The 15470-nt window shown below is 37.0% G+C and overlaps 2 non-coding genes across 2 annotated transcripts; both read left to right on the forward strand.

Moving 5' to 3' along the window:
* Window positions 1-1670: 1670 nt before the first annotated feature.
* On the forward strand, window positions 1671-1776 carry LOC117063090. Its single transcript, XR_004428718.1, has one exon. It is a non-coding gene; the product is annotated as a U6 spliceosomal RNA (small nuclear RNA).
* Window positions 1777-2833: 1057 nt separating this feature from the next.
* LOC117063210 lies at window positions 2834-2940 on the forward strand. The gene has a single exon (XR_004428809.1). It is a non-coding gene; the product is annotated as a U6 spliceosomal RNA (small nuclear RNA).
* The last annotated feature ends 12530 nt before the right edge of the window (window positions 2941-15470 follow it).

Below are 15470 nucleotides of genomic sequence, written 5' to 3' on the forward strand. Positions count from 1 at the left end.
CTTGTTCTATCCTGCTCCCTGGACATATTTGCATAGAGCGCATTGACTGATAGGCTCCTTTGACCTCTGGCTTCTAAGCTGTCAGTCATGGGAGGAACCTGCAAAACATGAAAAGTGAAAGGAGAATGGAGTCAGGGTAATTATTCCACTGGTGTCTTTCCTCTCTTCCACGTCACTGTAGATTGGCTGTATTTCTCTTGCACATGCCACCTTCTTGTCAGGCTGCTCTATCCATGTAGCTTTTATAATAATTCCCAGTTCTGGTGACCACTCCCTCCCATTCTTTAGACCTAGGAGGTGTAATAGCCCCTACTGTTACTAAGCCAGGATAGAACACTATCTACTGTTTGTAGATATGGAGAAACCAAAATTATAATAAATAATCTCTTAATTAAATGCTCCATGAGTTACTCAGTTTGAATATGCCTTCACTTCCTGACAGGACCCTGACTTTTACAGTAAATAATAAATGCACATGATAAAAAAAAACAAAAACAGAAACAACTCAAACTAAACAGATGGTACAAAATTCTTATGTTCTTTCCAATTATCATTCCCTAGAGGTAAACATCTTCAACTGTTTCTCTCCAAATACTATATTTTTTTCCATATGTGTTTTTGGTTAGCCAAAACCTAATAATAACTATGGATTCCTTGCTTTGAAATTCAAAAATCTAGCTCAGCTACATTTCTAATACCTCTCTTCCCTATGCTCCAATAGTCTTGGCAACTGATATTAGAATGTTCAGATCGCCTTCTATCTTAGGATAGGTAATACAATGCAACTTATTTTTCTTAATCCATCAACTTCTACAAAATGTGTCTTCAATTCCCGCCATAGAAAATTAAAAAAAAAAAATCAGTGGCACCCCATTCCCTTACTTCTCTTTATTTTCCTCTCCACTTCCCAATTGTTTGCTAGCTCTAGCATGGATTGACTACTACCAGGTTAAAAAATTGACTTTTTTTTCCCCCCCCCAGAATTCAGACCTCCAATTACTCAAACAACTTTTCGGTTTTCCTTAAATTTAAATGCCTTGTTTACATTTTTCCACTGGAAAAAAAAAAAAAAGATACTATGCCTGCACCATAACACTAAGTTCATTCAGCTTTCAAATATGTAATTTGTTAATGTGAACACAATTTCACTTTGTGTTTTTAATGAGTTGCTCTCTAAGCCTACTGCACACCTTGTATTCTAAACTTTCTTTTCATTTCTCTCCTCTCATAATTATACATTATTGTTTTTGTCTTTTTGATTATATGTTTAGATTATATTTTACTATTCCTAGGACATATTCTCAATTATTTTTTTCTTGGTAAATAAATGCATTAAAGGTAAATTTTATGATATCCTGCATGCAGAAAATTCTTAATTTTGTCCTTGTGGTTAATTGTTACTCAGTTTAAATACAGAACTCTAGTTAAAATAATTCACTTTAAAAACCTTGAAGACAATACATTTCATTCTATGTTTTGATTGAAATTTTGCTAGAGTGAATATATTGCATTTTCTTTTTGTTCTGACAGATTTTTATTTTATTAATGCTTTAGTGTTTTTTTGATTTCTCTTTGATAATCACATACTTTTAATTTCTAAGAATTTTTTCTTATCCTCCCATTGCCCCTTTTAATTTATCATTCTACTTTTCTTTAAAACTGCATTATGTGTGCTCACTTCAGCTGCACATATACTAAAATTGGAATGATACAGAGAAGATCAACATGACCCTTGCACAAGGTGGCATGTAAATACTTGATGCATTCTATTTTTTTAAAAAAATGCAATATCTTCTTGTGTAGCTGTGAAGAGACTAAGTAGATTATTATTTTAAAAAAACACATTTTTCTTGTATATTTGTTTGAGTTCTTTGTAGATTCTGGATATTAGCCCTTTGTCAGATAAGTAGGTTGCAAAAATTTTCTCCCATTCTGTAGGTTGCCTGTTCACTCTGATGGTAGTTTCTTTTGCTGTGCAAAAGCTCTTTAGTTTAATTAGATCCCATTTGTCAATTTTGGCAGATCAAAAAGTGGGGAAAGGATATGAACAGACATTTCTCAAAAGAAGACATCCATACAGCCAACAGACACATGAAAAAATGCTCGTCATCACTCGCCATCAGAGAAATGCAAATCAAAACCACAATGAGATACCATCTCACACCAGTTAGAATGGCAATCATTAAGAAGTCAGGAAACAATAGATGTTGGAGAGGATGTGGAGAAATAGGAACACTTTTACACTGTTGGTGGGATTGTAAACTAGTTCAACCATTATGGAAAACAGTATGGCGATTCCTCAAGGATCTAGAACTAGATGTACCATATGACCCAGCCATCCCACTACTGGGTATATACCCAAAGGATTATAAATTACTCTACTACAAAGACACATGCACACGTATGTTTATTGCGGCACTATTCACAATAGCAAAGACTTGGAATCAACCCAAATGTCCATCTGTGACAGACTGGATTAAGAAAATGTGGCACATATACACCATGGAATACTATGCAGCCATAAAAAAGGATGAGTTTGCGTCCTTTGTAGGGACATGGATGCAGCTGGAAACCATCATTCTTAGCAAACTATCACAAGAAGAGAAAACCAAACACCGCATGTTCTCACTCATAGGTGGGAACTGAACAATGAGATCACTTGGACTCGGGAAGGGGAACATCACACACTGGGGCCTATCAGGGGGGGGGGGAGGAGGGAGGGATTGCATTGGGGAGTTATACATGATATAAACGTTATGCACATGTACCCTAGAACTTAAAGTATAATAAAAAAATTAAAAAAATAAAAAATTAAAAAAAAAACACATTTTTTGTGCTCACTTTGGCAGCACATATACTAAAATTGGAACGATACAGAGAAGATTAGCATGACCCCTGCGCAAGGATTACACATAAATTCATGAAGCATTCCATATTTAAAATAATAATAATTAGAAATATCTTTTAATGTGTGATTTATTCATTTTTTCAAGGTCTGTGTTCTACTTCCTTGTCTTGGGCCTTTTCTGTTTTGCTGTTTCTGTTCCTTGCATACCTATTGCTCATTAGATATGAGTTCATGATTGTGAAGGAAGGATTAGATTGATTAAATTCTAGCAGGATTCCTCTTTCCCTATTAAAGTGCTTTCCCAACAGTCTTATCATGAAAATGAGACTATTGACCTAAATTTATATATCTAATTGGGCATGTTATATGGATGGTATACTGTTGGGCATGCCACGTGGAAGGTCCTATGTACACTTGTTGGGTATGTCATATAGTAGAATTCTCTGTATACTGCCCAGATATATCACATGGAAGAATCTATGTTCTCTGATTGGCAATGTCATATGGAAATTTCTATGTATGCTGATCAGGCATATCATATGGAAGTTTCCAAGTACACTGTTTGGGCATATCATATGTAGATTTTATTTATCAACATGCGGAAGAAGTAGGTAGGCTGTGTTCTATAAAGCCAAAAATGAGGAGGGGTTTATTCTGTTGGACTGAGGCCAAAACCAGAAGTCCTAATCCTTCACAGACATATCATTAAATTTCTTCAAAACAACAGTGGGACTTTCAGCTTCCAGTCTCATACGTAAAAAAACTGGAAGTCACCATTTCATCCTAATAACAAATAAAAAGCTGAACACACTAAAACTGAATATATTGTCTTAGATCCATCAGAGACATGAGATCATAGGACAAATCCCTGTCTCCCAAATTAGAGAGACCAACAGGAAAACAGAGACAATGAAAACTTACTAGAGCAGAAACCTTAGTGGGGACTTAAAAATCATGCCCCAAAACATGACTCTTTGGACTTCAAAGCACGTGAAGAATACCAAATAAAGTAAGGGCTTTCTCTGAAGTTACCCTACCTGCCTAAAGACTGAATCTTTCAGGAAATATCCAATTGTTGTGATACCCTTCCTTAGATATTTCATTAATTAGAGGAAATCAATGTATATTCCAGGAAGGAAGACTGATGTGGACACCACACTCAGAACCCAGATGAACTTGGTCTCAAGCTTCTATTTGTTCTTTAGGTCCATTCATCTCCCCTAAAAATAATTTATTCTTGTTCTAAAAATTGCCTATATCCTCCACTTTCCTCTACTTTATGAAGATGATATTTAAGCTTCAACCATCTGGTCCCTTGTTGAGTCTCATATTTTGTGTTACTCCTGTGCACTTGCACATAGGAAATTTCTAGGCCTTTTCTAGTATTAATCTGTCTATTGTCAGTTTATTTCAGCAGACTAAATTATCAGAATTTCAGGTGAAAATTTGAGCTTCCCTATGCTCATGAGCTGAAAATCTGTGGAAACTAGTGCCAGGCAGGAAGTCCTGAACTGTAATTGACACACAGCTGGAGGCTCAGTGTAGACAAGTCTGAGACATAAAAACTCCAGGGGTGGTCAGTCATTTTGGAGTCCTAGTCATTTGGGAGCTCCAGTGTTTTTTTGAATTTTACCTCCTGGAACTCTACTAGGTTCTTACAGAATAACTGATCTTTGACGAAGCATACAAAAACATAAATTGGGGAATGGGCATTCTATTTAATAAATGGTACTGGGAAAACTGGCAAGCCTCATGTAGAAGAATGAAATTGGACCCCTATCTCTTACCTTATATAAAAATCAACTCAAGATGGATCAAATACTTTAATATACAACCCGAAACCATGAAAATTCTAGAAGACAAAGTTCGGAAAAACTCTTCCAGACATTGGCCTATGTAAATACTTCATGACTTAGACCCCAAAAGCAAAAGCAATGAAAACAAAGCTAAATAAATGGGACCTAATTAAATTATAAGGCTTCTGCCCAGCAAAAGGAATAATCAGCAGAGTAAACAGATATCCCACAGAATGGGAGAAACTATTTGCATACTACACATCCAACAAAGGACTAATATCCAAAATCTACAAGGAACTCAGACAAATCAGCAAGAAAAAAACAAATAATCCCATGAAAAAGTGGGCAAAGAACACGAACAGACATCTCTCAAAAGAAGCTATACAAATGGTCAACAAACATATGAAAAAATGATCAATATCATTAATCATCAGGAAAATGCAAATTAAAAGTACAGTAAGATAGCACTATACTCCTTCAAGAATGGCCATTACTAAAAAGTCAAAAAACAATAGATGTTGGTGTGGATGAGGGGGAAACTCTCATACATGGCTAGCGGGAATGTAAATTAGTACAACCTCTAAGGAAAACAGTATGAAGATTCTCTGAACATCTGAATGTAGATTCACCATTTGATACAGCAGTCCCACTACTGGGTATCTACCCTCCCAAAAGGAAATCACTATATTAAAAAGACATTTGCACATGTATGTTTATAGCAGCACAATTCACAATTGCACAGATGTGGAACCAATCTAAGTGCCGATTGTCTAATGAATGAGTAAAGAAAACGTTATACGCACACACACACACACACACACACCATGGAACACTACTCAGCATAAAAAGGAACCAAATAATGTATTTTGCAGTATGTGGATGGATCTGGAGGCCATTATTCTATGTAAAGTAACATAGGAGTAGAAAACCAAAAATTCTATTTTCTCACTTACAAGTGGGAGCTAAGCTATAAGTATGCAAAGGCATATAGAGTGATATAATGAACTTTAGAGACTCAGAAGGGGGTGGGGGAAAGGAAACGTACAGATAAAAAATACATATTATGTACAATGAACACTATGGCTGATGGGCACACTAAAATCTCAAGAGTTTCCCACTATATAATTCATCCATATAACAAGAAACCACTTGCACCTCAAAGCTATTGAAATAAAAAATAAATATGTATATGCATATATATATATTTATACATACACACAATAAAAAGATAAAGAGTCAGAAGATAAACAAAAGAACACCAAGCTATATATTGTCTAAAACAAATCCATTTTAAATATAAAACACACATAGATTAAATGTAAATGGATAAAGAAAAGTATACCAAGCTAAAAACATGAATTGAAAGAAAATAGGTGTAGCAATATTAATTTTAGTTACAGCAGACTTCAGAGCATGGAAATTTATCAGGGATAATAAAGAGCACTACATAATTATAAAGGGGTTAATTCTTCAAGAAGACGTAACAATTCTTAACATGTATGTGCCTAACAACAGAGTATTAAAATATGTGAAAGAAAACTAATAGATCTGTGAAGATATATATATAAATACAGTATTATAGTTGGAGACTTCAATACACTCCTATTAGAAAAGAACAGATCCAACAGACACAAAATTAATAAAGCCACAGTGAAATTCAACAACACCATTCATCAGCTGGACATGATAGACATCTATAGACAACTTTATCCAACAGTAGGATTATGAACATTATTCATAGGTTCACAGGGATATTCACCAACATAGACCACATTCTGGCTCATAAAAAACACCTGAAAAACTTGAAAGAACAGAAATCATACAATGTCTGCTCTCAGATCACAATGGAATTAAGCTAGAAATCAATAACAGAAAGATAGCTGGAGAATCCCAAATTCCTTGGAGATTAAATAACACTTCTAAATAACACGTGGGTTCTCGTTCTTATTAGATTAAGGGTTCACTTGTTACCCAGTTCTGATAATGAGACTTCAAATTGAGATTCGGAGATAGCTCAGAATAAAGGGCTGTAACACTGCTTCTTTCTTATTTACATTAAATTGGTTAAAATGCTGCATTTGATTACAACTTTTTAGTTCTCTTTATGTATATAACTCAACTCTTAGCATATAATGAGATTTTGTTATTGCAATCCCTACAACCTCACAATATTATATTGATGTCTTTCTTTTCTGAAATATTAATAAAGGTATAAATTTTATTTTTCCTATTGAATATGTTTATATGTAATTAGACCACAGAAGAAAAAATACTGGCATATGTTCTCATTATTTTTTAGCAAATATATATTTAAATATTTGTATCATCTCAATACACTCAAAATGTTGGCATTTCAAATAGATGTCAGTTTTCAAGTAACATGTACTTATAATTATATTATTTTAAATAATGGTGATTATTTTTTCTAATTGGCTAATGTTTTAATTCAACAAACGTGTAGAAAACATTGTCCTTCTTCAAAGAGCTTCATTCCTAACTAGAAAATATTTTGCCCTAAGGAATGAGAAAACAGCACAGAAAAAAAAAATGTCATAATCTTTCTCAGTAGCTGGTATTCAGACAAAAAATGTCCTACATGTTTATATCATTTAGTTTACATCCAAGATTTTAATACTACAATGAAAGTTACAATATTGAGAAAATCAAGAGCATCTACATTTGAATAAAATCAAAGAGAAGGGAGGAAAGAGAAACAATAAGCAAACACACTCAGATCCTTAGCTCAGGTTTTTTCACTGATGCTTCATAGCATCAGTTCCTTCCACTCTAAACAGCAGCAGTGGCAGCAATGCAGACATTCAACTATGAAATGAGCATAATTTCCAGGTGGCCTTCTTCAATAAGGATAGCATTAAATGACTATTTAAATTTGCCAGGAAGTGAAACATTTCTCAAATAAGAAGCCTATACAATTGAAATTCTGCACAGCACAACTAAGGGAAGATCTGAGGCTGATACCTACCTACTACTACTACCATCAAGCATTCCAACAGTTTTTAAATGAGCAAACTAATGATAATGAAACTAATTTTACCACATCACCCTGGGAGAGGAAGATTTTCTATAAACTTTTGCTATTAACAGCTAGGATATTCTGAAACTATTTACCATTAAGAGATAAGCACAATGAGAAAGGTAGCTTTTAATATACAGCAGAGAATGTGCAAATAAAACCACTGATATAACAGAATCCCGGTATAATAGCGTTTGCAACAGTCAACTTTATAGTTAAGGTTACAACTCAATTTCATACCCCTGCTTTACTTGCTCATAAAAACTTGGTGGAAAGTTCTTCAACATTAAAACTTTTCATACTTGGTCTCCAAGTAAATATGAATGATAAACATGAAGGTTTTTCAATTTTAATAAAAGATTCTTTCTTTCCCTTTCTCCAAGGACAGTTCCTTCACGCAAGTACTCCGACAAATAGCATGAACAAGGGGGAATTTAAAATGCATGAATTTCCTAATTAAATTTCAAACATTTATTATGGACCCTTTTCTCTTAAACAACACCTGAAGTTCAGGGAACTTAAAAACCTTCTGACAAAGCACTAGTCCTCAGGGAGGAAAAATACTGTCTAGGCTTTGAAAACCCGTCCAATAACCTGGAACTTATTTAGATCTTCACTAGAGAAAAGCTGAATGTGGTTATGGAAATTTTGGTGGCCTCAGATTACAGTAATACTCTATTAAATTTACATACAATTACATTTTTGCTAATAGATCTGCCCTGGAATTTTCCCCATTATATTGTGGATATGTTTTTAATTTACTGCATATTATAATTTTATTTAAAAAATTATATTGATATATAATAATTGTACAAAACACATGTGATATTTTAATACCTGTATATAATGTGTAATGATCAAAGCAGGGTAATAGGACTATCCATCACCTCCAACATTTATCCTTCCTTCGTATTGGGAACATTGCGATTCTTCTCTTCTAGCTATTTTGAAATACACAATAAATTACTGTTAACTATGATTTCCCTGCTGTCCTGTGGAATACTAGTACTTATCCCTTTCTATCAAACTGTGTTTTTATACCCTTTATCCAATTTTTCTTCCTCTCTCCTTCCCTTCCCATCTCATGTTATCATGTGCAATTGACACATAATAATTGTGTATATTTATCAGGCACAGGGTGATATTTTGGTGCATAAATACAACATGATGTTTTAACACATTAAAAAACTTTCCTAACTGGGGAGAGACTGCTTCTCCCTGGGTTAAGGCAATTCTAAGAGATAGTAAAGGACCCAGCAGAAGCATGCCTTTGATATACAAAGTAACCACCAGAGCCATACCTTCTCTACCTGGCCCATCACCCCAAGAGGTAACAGTCCTCTGCCTTAATCATCCCAGGGCCAAGTAGCAGGCAACTAGGGACCACCCTGTAGCCCAAAGCCTGCCAGTTATTCAAACTAGCCAATCCTAAGTTATTCAGTCTGCCCCGCCTTGCCTTTCCTGCTGACCCCAATAAATGCAATGGCTGAAACCATCCTCTCACTCCTGTCTTCTGCCCCTTGACCACCCTGGTGTCTTGCCTGTGTGGCCCTGTGTGGCATGTTGTGCCTCCCGTCTTCTAGGACCTGTGAGTATAATAAACTTCATTTTTTTCTTGAGCCTCTCCATTGTCTCCTCTTGTGGCCACACCTCACTGAACATCACATAAAAGAATACAAAACACCCTTCTTCCCAGATGTCACCTAATACTTTATTGGCAAGGATGCATCGCTAAGTCTGACCAATAAATCAGACCTGTAATATTTGATGATAAGATTTTTTTCCATTCCTTTTCATCGCACAACCTCCTTCAAAACCTTTCTGATATCTCAGGCAAATATCTAGCTCTGTTCCCATCAATAATATCAGACTCACTTTTAGAAACTGACCTTCCCCTTCCTTGAATGATTGCTTAACCTGTCCAGTGGCACTAACTAAGAGCTGCAGCACACCTACCCAGAGGTGGTAGGAAATGTATGGAAATAGTACCGTGGGGAATAAGGTAGGGAAAGCATTGTTTGACTTTTGTGGGTAGGAGCTAAAGATGCTTATTAATTATCTTGCAACATTCTGCAATGATACAAAATGAATTATATGGTCCAAAATGTCAGCAACACCTTGTTGAGAAATGATAGTGTACATGATCTCTCACTCCAAGAAACTGATCATCTAGGATATCATTCATGTTAGGCCTGCCAGTCCTAGATGTCCTAGCAAACTAGAGTTATAGAAACATATTACATAATTCACATCAGAAAATGGATGCAATTGTTCCAATTCTTGAATAGATCTTGAGAAAATAACCTCTCCCTCCACATGAGTATGGAACCCAGAAATGGTCATTTGAGATTTAAATATTCTGTTTCTAAAGGACTTTGGACATTCATAGATAATATGAAGCCAGAAATACAAATCCCCACACTCCAGGTCTTTATTATCTAGACTGACAGAGCATAAAAATGGTGGTGGTGGGGGTGATCTGGGGAAGGTGGTATAGGCACCACAGCAATCTAGAAAAAGATAACTCAATACTATTCAAACACCAGAGCCACAGTAAGGGTAAAGAGAATGTCCTTTAAGACTATAGACTTTCATATCTGACATTCCCATGTCCAAGTCCTCTGTTTTGTGCTTAATATGAATGACATCAGGTAATTGCTTCTAGAGGTTGGGACTCCTAATAGATAGAGTGCAAGTAAAAATGTGGAAAGAAAGAACTAAAGACCAGTTTAGAATCTGTCATCCTGAGAAAAGCAGCAGCATTAGGAAACAATAATAGGTAATATTTATTGAATGCTCATTCTGCATGAGGTGCCAATACATGTATTCACTTCATCCTTACAACTCTAAGAGGTTTTATGACCCATTTTGGCACAAAGATTATGAAGGTTAGACAGGTGACATCACTTGAACAAGGTCACGGTACCTGGTACATGGAAGAGTTAGGGCTTGAACCTAGGGCTTCTTTACTTGAAATCAAAAACTGTTAGACACTACTCTAACCTTCTTTCTCAGAGACCTTCATGAAAGCTGCAGTATTATAGTGGTAAAAACACAAAAGCAGCCCCAGGACATCAAGACAGCCCTTCTTGGACTTCCACTTTGCTGGGGAGAATAAGCAGCATTTGAAAGGAATGGTGCTGCCAAGATTTGCCTGAAAGTTATGCCAGGCAGAAAGCCAGTGGAAAGGTGCCAATCTTATCACTGGCACAGCACAAGGAAGGAGCTTGAACGAAGTCTCTGTGACAGGCATGGAAATGTGCCACTCAGCTCTCCCAAGTGGAAGCATAACTGACAGGACACCCAGCAGCTGCCTTTCTGACTTTACTATTGCATTCACACCCATGAGCTGTTCCCAGCTAATGCCTAAGAGCTTCAGGAACACTAGTGCAGAGGAGAAACGGGACTCCTCTGGCAAGCCACCTTGGCCTGTGGAATTCCAGTTGGCCTGGCTGACACTTACTGAGAACTGTGCCACAGTCTGAGACTTTTCCTGCCCAAGCCTCCTTCCATCTCTCCTTCAATAGGATCAGACCTGCATTAAGAATGTGGCTTGAAGGTTTTCTCCATCCTCTTCAGCACCTTCCCATTTCTTCTTCACAGATGTTTTCTCTAACAAATTTCTCTCATGTTTAACTCCATATTGGGGTCTGCTGCTTCTCAGAGGATACAAACTAACAGTCACAGATTATTCATGATCCCTAGTTAGAAGGTTTCTTCATCTCAAAAAGCAACAGAAAAGATGTGATTCCCTTTGCCGTGATGGTCAATGGGTATGTCTCCCCAAAAACTTACTAACCTCAGGCATCTGGGGTTACTAAAGCAACTGGAAAATTATGAAAAGGAAAGAAAATGGAGACAAGTAAGGTAAGAATTGCAGCATAAGTCAAAGGACAATTATAGAATTAAATTAATATTTTTATCAGCAAAAAGCATAACTGATTCCACAGAAGAGACCTGATGATATGGAAGATCCATTGAAGAACTCTCTCCAAGTGAGTCAAAATCCACGAAAGAGCACATCACGAACATGAAGGACAGAGACCCAAGAGCCAACATGTTTAGTGATATGTGATCCAGAAGAAAAGACCAGAACTAATGAATAACAAAGATAAAATAGAGCAAAGTAGTACTGAGCTGAGGAAAGAACCAGTTGTACAGAAGAAAATGTTTCCCCAGCTACACGATAAATTGATAAAAGAGCAGCCCAGTTGCTCTAATTTTTCAGTCTAGTCCTTATCTTTCAAACAACAGAAACTTTTTACATTTCTGGAGACTTTTCTCTGCTTGATCCTCCTTACATCCTGAAAGTGGGGTTCAGACAGTTTTTGTCAAATATGATATGAGTTATGGGAAAAGCAGTGTCACAGCTCTGTCGATTCATTCTTTACCCACCTTCAGAGAGGCAAAATGATGTTAGCTACCAAAGTGCTCTCTCCTGCCCATCAACTATCTCAAATGTTGTCCTTTCAACCTGCTGACAGTCTGTTTTACCCATTAGACCTGTTGTGAACGGAGCAGAAACACTGAAGTCAGACAATATATGAGGATGAGTTATTACGAGGGTTCTCCCTAGGATTTATATTTGTTCTCTACTGATTACCTTTGACTGACAGCCCCCACAGTTAGGACTGAAGTATGCTTGGAAAATTTGCATCAGTTCAGGTTTTAGTCATAAGAGTAGGTGAGGAGATAAAGGAGAGGGAGGCATTAGAGGGACTAATGAGGGACTAGTAAGGCACCGCTGTCCTAAGAGAGCTCTCTATTTGCTCCTCTTCTTCTTTTTTCTTATTTATGCAACCTAAAGGTACCTACATCACTTCTCTACCAGGCACAATTGATATTTTGTTGTTGTTTTGTTTTGTTTATGATACAGAGCTCTGTTTATGATACAGAGCCTCACTCTGTTGCCCAGGCTGGAGTGCAGCGGTACGGTCTCAGCTCACTGCAACCTCTGCCTCCCAGGCTCAAGCGAGTCTCCCATCTCAGCCTCCCAAGTAGCTGGACTTATAGGCACCCGCCACTGCGCCCAGCTAATTTTTGTATTTTTATTAGAGACAGGGTTTCACCATGTTGGCCAGGCTGATCTCAAACTCTTGACTTCAGGTGATCTGCCCGCCTCAGCCTCCCAAAGTGCTGGGATTATAGGCCTGTGCCACTGCACAATTGATATTTTAAAGAGCTTGCTATGACAAAGATTTCATTTCATGTAGCATGCCTCACCTTTGAGGGATACAATGGAGTGATTGCTTTGCTCAGCCACTGTTTGTATGCAATTTAATGAGGTTTTCCTTTCTTCCTTGAAATATATAGGTATGGGGTCTTGCTGTACTGCCCAGACTTGTCTTGAACTCCTGGCCTGAAGTGCTCCTCCTACCTCAGCCTCAATATATGAGTGTATCAAGCAAGTGTCTTAGTTGCAAACTAATAGAAGCTAGTTGATTAAGCATAAATGAAGTTGAGAAGTTTAAGTTGACATAATTATGGGAAGGGCTAGAGAACCAAGTTTAAGAATAGTCTTCCATTTGTCAACTCTCACCTCCCCAAAAGACCACTATGAAAACCTACGGATAATGGAAAGCTAAACCAATTAAACCTACATAAGCAAAAGATAACACAACCTTGAAAAACACTTATTTCAGAAGGGGGAAATCAGGGCAGATAGTTGTAGGGTATTTCAAACCCAGGCTGAATGATTTTAATGCCATTGTTTCAGGAGTGGAATTTCTTGGAATTGGGTATGGCTCATGATATAATAGCTTTGGATTGATAGTCACTGTGAGGTGAGAAGGTTCTTGAACAAGGAAAATATGATATATCCATACAATGGAAAATCATTCAGTCTTTAAAAAGTAAGAAATCCTACTCTGCTCAGGTTATAGGTACACCAAAATCTCAGAAATTACCACTAAAGAACTCATTCATGTAACCAAACACCACCTGTTCCCCCAAACCCTATTGAAATAAGAAAAAAAGAAATTAAGAAATCATATTAGGGCTATGTAAATTGAGATTAAAAATTGTGTGACTCCAAAACATGCATTGTGAATATGCTTATAGAATAAATAAGCCAAAAAACATTTAAATAAAAGAAATCCTGGCTGGGCGCGGTGGCTCACGTCTGTAATCCCAGAACTCTGGGAGGCCAAGGAGGATGGATCACCTGAGGTCAGGAGTTCAAGACCAGCCTGGCCAACATGGTGAAAACCTGTCTCTATCTAAAAAAAAAAATTCAGCCAAGCATGGTGGCAGGTGCCTGTAATCCCAGCTACTGAGGAGGCTGAGACAGGAGAATCACTTGAACCTGGGAGTGGGAGGTTGCAGCGAACCAAGATCGTGCCATTGCACTCCAGCCTGGGCAACAAAAATGAAACTCTGCCTCAATAAATAAATAAATAAATAAATAAATCCTGCCATTTGCAACAAAATGGATGGAAATGGTGGACATTATACTAAGTGAAATAAGCCAGTCACAGAAGGATAAATACTGTATTATATTACTTACATGTAGAATTAAAATAGTCAAACATATAGAATCAGAGAGAACAATGGTGGTTACTAGGGGTTAGTGGAGAGGGATAAATGGCGGGGATGATGGTTAAAGGGTATAAAGTTTCTGTTTTGTAGCATAAACGTGAAGAAAGTAGATCCTATTGTCTGTGTGTATGTGTGTTTTTAACAGACAATAATAATAACAATAGTTTTGTAATTATTATTATAATAAAGGAGACAGAAGGAAACTTTGGGAAGTGATGGGTGTGTTTATGGCCTTGATGGTAGTGATGGTTTCACAGGTGTATACTTCTCTGCAAACTCATTGACTTGTGAACATTCATTAAGTAAAGTTTTTCATGTCTCAATCAAATCTTAGTAAAGGGAGGCCGAGGCCGAGGTGGGCAGATCATGAGGTCAGGAGATCGAGACCATCCTGGTTAACAAGGTGAAACCCTGTCTCTACTAAAAATACAAAAAACTAGCTGGGTGTGGTGGCATGCACTGTAGTCCCAGCTGCTCGGGAGGCTGAGGCAGAAGAATCGCTTGAACCTGGGAGGCGGAAGTTGCAGTGAGCCGAGATCGCGCCACTGCACTCCAAGCTAGGTGACAGAGCGAGACACCCTCTCAAAAAAAAAAAAAAGAAGGATATTGAAAAGAAAAGGATATTGATAAGAATTGTGGCTGAAAAATAATGTGTCTAGCAGAGCAATCACGCATCCAGGATGCAAGGGAAAATGGTTTTGGGGGGATAAATTATTTCCACCACATGAAGTGACTCAAAACTTTATTCCTGGATGGTGTGAGCCCTTAGTGATTCTGATATTTGAGAAATTTTTCATTACTTTTGACCACTGAACACAACTAAGCTAGAAGGTTTCCTCAGGAGTGCCCTTAGGGTCAAGACATACTATTTCCTGCCTTCACTGTGTGTCATTAACGTGTTCTGTCCACTGACAACCAGGTGCAATCAAACATACCAGTCCGTTTTCTAAACCATGTTTTTACCCTATGAATTATGTAAAATAAGAAACTCAAAGAATTCAGGTGGTAACCTCCATCTCCCAATTACATTTTTTAAATAATGAGAATCTTCCTGTCTCAGAGACCAGATAAGCCAGCAGAGCTGAGTAGCTGGAATTATAAATCAAAATTTTATAACTGAGTTACTTAATATGATAGTGAAGGAAACATGTCCATTTTCATCTTGTGTTACAATGAACTGCCTCTTTTGTACTCTTGATTTCTATATAAAAATATTAAATAAACACATATTAAAATATTAAATAAACAAACAAAA

Source organism: Trachypithecus francoisi, unplaced genomic scaffold (assembly GCF_009764315.1).
Source record: "Trachypithecus francoisi isolate TF-2019V2 unplaced genomic scaffold, Tfra_2.0 Lachesis_group17, whole genome shotgun sequence".
Lineage (NCBI taxonomy): Eukaryota > Metazoa > Chordata > Mammalia > Primates > Cercopithecidae > Trachypithecus > Trachypithecus francoisi.